Genomic DNA, 5,362 nt, shown 5'->3' with positions numbered 1-5,362 from the left:
GCCCGCCTCGGTCTCCCAGAGAGCTAGGATTACAGGCGTGAGCCACCGCGCCCGGCCAAGGCTGGGTAATTTATAAAGAAAAAAGGTTTATTTGTCTCATGATTCTGGTGGCTGGAATGTCCAAGATTGGGCATCTGCATCTGGTGAGGGCCTCAGGCTGCTTCAACTCATAGTGGAAAGTGGAAGGAGAGCAGGTGTGTGCAGAGACCACATGACGAGAGAATCCAGAGAGAGAAACCAAGGAAGCCAGATTCTTTAACGACCTGCTCTTGGGGGAATTAGTCCATGCTTATGAGAGCAAGAACTCATCTGGGAGAGCATTAACCTATTAATGAGGGATCCACCCCCAGGACCCAAAGACCTCCCATGAGGCCCCACCTTTCCAAACTGCCACACTGGGGATCAAATTTCAACATGAATATTGGTGGCAATAAACCACATCCAAACCATAGTAATTTGTAACATAATTCAATTCTTTGTCACATTGTGCATTCAGTGCTGGAATACTCCACATCCTAAATAATTTAATTTAATTTCAATAGATTTGATTTATTCTTTGGACTGTAAAATTCTGTGTATTTTGACAAATGCACAGTGGCAGGTACATTCCATTAAAATATCATATGGAATACTTTAAACCCTCACCCATACAGCCGCTGGTTTGCCTTCTGTGCACTTTCACCTTTTCCAGAGTCTCATTAAATGGGCCCATACAGTGTATCCTTCTCAGACTGTATGTTTAGTTTTGTTAGATTTTGCCTAATTATTTATATAAATGCATCAAGAATGGTACTGACCACATAGGTCTTTTAAGTTTGCTTTGCTGGAATTTTTCATAAGGAATCTCAGATTGGACTTTTAAAAGTCTTATTGAGGCTAGAACCCAAGCCAAGACCCTAATATCAGACATCAACTGCAGTACCTCTAGATTTTGGTGAATTCCCATTTTCCTGAAGTCTCCAAAATATGCCAAGATTCCCAGGCCTGCCAGGAAAAGAATTTCCTTACTCACCTGTAAGGCTGGACACCCTGTAATCCAGGTATCTGGCTGGTTTTTTTCAGAGGGATTTGTAAGCTCCATAAAGTCAACTTTAGCTCTTTAAAATTGTTTGGTCATAGCCGATCTTTCTCAGAGTATAAGCTTTTAATGTTATAACATCCATGTCATTATTTTCTCTTTTGTGACAGTTTTTTGCTGTTGTGTGTTAAAACCCATCACCAACCCAAGGTCACTGAACTTCTGTTTTCTTCTAGAATCTTTATAGTTTTGCATGTTAAGACTGAGGAGGCTTTTGAGTGAATTTTTGTGTTTATGTCCACATTTATTTCATTCTATGTCTTCCACTTAATTGTTCCCTCCCTCACTCTTTTTCTAAAAGACACAGGGCAGTGAGCCCATCTCAGTTCGAATTCCCAGATCCTGGCACTGAACATTCTGGACTCGGAATTTAACTGGTTCTGCAGCACAGCCAGGAGGGGGCGCTCGTCGCTGCCGCCCCATGAGCGCCACGGGACTGCAGTGTCCACGCCGGCCAGCAGGGGGCGCCGCCCGTCCTGCCCCAGGGCCTCACCTCAGCCTGTGAGGACGCAGCGTGCAGGCACCGCCTCACTGGGGACTCCGAGGCCCTGAGGGCGAGTGCGACCTTCCTGTCCCAGCCCTGGGGACACCACCTACCTGTCCTCAGAGACCCGGGCAGGGCTCCCTGTGGGAAGTTGGAAATGCGAAAGAGACAATTTTTTTTTTTTTAATTTCAGCATATTATGGGGTACAGATGTTTAGGTTACGTGTGTTGCCCTTGGTTCCCCTCCCCCCAAGTCCGTGTTTCAAATATGTCCATCCTTCGGGTAGTGCGCATTGCACTCCTTGTGTATACAAATACCCGTCACGAAAGAGACAATTTTAAAGAGCTAAGGTTGACTTTGTGGCGCTTACAAATCCCTCTGAGAAAAACCCGCCAGATACCTGGATTACAGGGTGTCTAGCCCTACAGGTGAGTAAGGAAGTTCTTACAGTTTCCACCACACCGAGGTCCTCCACACTCAGGACGTGGTGGCAACGGGTGTGATGTCCACGCGGTGGCCTCTCCACGCTGATGTGGCATCAGACTCTTGCTCCGGCGCTTGGCTGCACCGCTGCGCTGAGCTGGTTGTGGGACGCGCTCAGCCTCTGTGAGGGAGTTTGGTGTCCTCTCTGCCTTGCTGACAGGGTGTTGACGTGGTTGTTTATGAACTTAGTTTCCTTCCAATAATTTTATACTTCCAGGGAACGTGCAATCGCAGCACCAAGTACTCTTTTGTCCTGCCTCTCAGAGTCTCCAGCGTCATGGCTGTGTGAGATTTGCTGCTTCACATCAAGTACTCTCTGTATTTTACCCACAATAGCGACACTCACCCAGGTGACCACCATTAGCTCCCAAATCTGGAAATACACGTTTCTCTGTGACAGTGCAATCTGTAGGCCCACTTCACTTCGCTGCCTTCCCCAACTGGGAGAAAAACGTCTCTTTCCATTCGGGTCCAGTTTTCTTTTGTGAAACTGTCTCTGAGACTGTCCCTCAGTCTCCCAGCCTTCGCAGAGCTAAAGAGCAGAGATGACTCCAAGCTGGGCCTGTCCAGTGTTTCCTCCTGAGCAGACGCAGACCCTGCGTTCCCAACAGGAATGCCCTCTGTTTATGCTGTGCTCTCTCTGCAGCCAGCCAGAAGCAGCACAGATCCCCACCCCCACTGGTGATCTCAACCTGATAATGGCAAAACACTGCTTTACAGACACAAAATCCCATGTCACTCTCCTGATTTATAACTTTTCCAGTGGTTTCCCACTGCCTTGGGGAAAGACTGCAGGACTGATGATGGCCTTGAGACCCTGAGCGCTCCTGCCTGCTGGCCTCTCCCGTGCAGTCCACCCCGGCTGCCTGCAGCGTGCTCTCACTTTTGGGGATGCCGCAGGTTCTTGGGTGTCTCAGGGATTTTATACATGTTTTCTCAACCCATCCATCCAGTGCACACCCTTACCAAATTTTCCAAGACTTTGTCCAGCTAAATCCTTAAAGTCACAGCAGTTGTGATGGCTAACAGTAGAAAAGTTCCTACGATTTTTCAACAGACAAAAAAAATCATTATTTGGTATATCATCTGTGAGAATCACTCTCAATTTATAAATCAAGGAAACAGCAGCTAGAAACAGAGTTTATATTTGGGATAATTAGTAAAGAAAAATGAAATCTCACTGCTAAATGAAATGCAAATGGCATGATTGATCACAGAAATTCCACAAGAATTTACTGAATATTATCTTGCTATATTCCCTAGCCGCGCGCGCGCGTGTGTGTGTGTGTGTGTGTGTGTGTATACACCAGTTGCAAGGTATTTCTGGTTTAAACGCTTATGTTTACATTATCAATCGATGTACTTAAGTGATAAAGTCCTAGTCCACATCATGACAATGTATATAAATCTTTGGAGGCACCTTTTTAAAATTTCACAATTTTAAGCATTTGTAAATACATAATTCAATGGAATGTAGACATCGACACTGTTGTGCAACTATATATTTAGTCCCAGAGCATTTTTTTTTTTTTTACCTCTGAAGGTAACTCAGTACCCATTAAGAAGTCACTTCCCATTCCCCCTCCCCCAGCCCCAGGCAGCCACTAATCTACTTTTTGTCTCTGTGGATTTGCCTGTTCTGGACATTCCATATAAATGGACTCACAATATGTGGCCTTTTGTGTCTGGTTTCTTTCACTTAGGATGTTTTCAAGGTTCATCCATGCCACAACATACATCAGTATTTCATTCCTTTTTTTTTATGATTAAATACACACAACATTCACCATTTTAACCATTTTTATTCATATTTTTTTTCACATTGTTGTGTAACTATCACCACCATCTATCTCCAGAATTTCTTTCTTCTTCCCCAACTGGAACTCTGTACTCACTAAACACTAAGTTCCTATCCCTACTTCCCCCAGCCCCTGGAAACTAATCTAGGTACCTCATAAGTAGCGCATACCATATTTGTCCCTCTATGCCTGGGTTGTTTCACTTAGCATAAATGACTCAAGGTTCAGACATGTTGTAGCATGTATTAGGATTTCCTCATTTTTAAGGCTGAATAATATTTCATTATTTATATGGATGGACCAAATGTTATTTATCTACTCATCTGTCAGTGGACACTTATGTTGCTTCTACTTTTTGGCATAGTGAATAATGCTGCCATCAACATGGGTGTTCAAGTCCCCGCTTTCAGTTCTTTTGAGTATATACCCAGAAGTGGAATCACTGGGTTATAAGTTAATTCTATGTTTAATTTTGGAGGCACTGCCATGTTGTGTTCCATAGCAGCTGCTCCATTTTACTTTTCTCTTTTCTTTTTTAGGGCTGAATAATATATCAGGTTATGATATACCTAATTTTATTTATCCATTCATCTGTTGAGGAACATTTGGGTTTCCATCTTTTGGCTATTGTGAACAGAGATGCTGTACGTATTAATGTATAAGTTTTTGTTTGAACACTTATTTTCTAAACTTTGTGGTATATATCTAGGAAAGGAATCATTGAGCCATGGTAATCCCACTTGTAACTTTTTCAGGAAACATTAAAACTGTTTTACCATAGGCTGCACCATTTTATATTTTATTTCCACTAGCAGTGTTTAAGGGTTTCCAATTTTTCTGCATCCTTGCTAAAATTTATTTTTGATTTTTTATAGCCTTTCTACTTTATGTGAGTAGGTATTTCATTGTGATTGTAATGTGAATTTCCATAATAACTAATAATGTTATTCTTGTGCTGTTGGCAATTTGCTTGTCATTGTGAAGCGTGCATTTTAAGTTCTTCATTTGTAATTGGGTTTTTTGTATTTTTGCTGTTGAGTCTTAAAAGTTCCTTATATATTCTTGTAATGGACCCTCATCAGATATATAACATGCCTCTGTGGGTTGTCGTCTTACATTCTTGGTGGTGTCTTTGGATTTCTAAAAGGTTTGAATTTTTTTTTATTTCAGCATATTATGAGGGTACAGATGTTTAGGTTATGTATGTTGCCCTTGCCTCCCCCCAAGTCCGAGTTTCAAGTGTGTCCATCCCTCGGATGGTGCTCATTACACTCTCCGTGTATGCATGTACCCATCCCCTCCTGCCCCCTCCCCCCTGCCCGATATCCAATAGATGTTATCCTTATATGTGCACTTATGTGTTGATCAGTTAATACCAATTTGATGGTGAGTATATGTGGTGCTTGTTTTTACATTCTTGGGATACTCCACTTAGTAGAATGCATTCCAACTCTATCCAGGAGTATACAAGAGTATATATCACCATTGTTTCTTAAAGCTGAATAGTACTCCATGGT

This window comes from Propithecus coquereli, unplaced genomic scaffold (genome assembly GCF_000956105.1).
Source record: "Propithecus coquereli isolate 6110/MARCELLA unplaced genomic scaffold, Pcoq_1.0 Scaffold456, whole genome shotgun sequence".
Taxonomy (NCBI): Eukaryota; Metazoa; Chordata; class Mammalia; order Primates; family Indriidae; genus Propithecus; species Propithecus coquereli.
Note: the sequence above shows the minus strand (reverse complement) of the source record.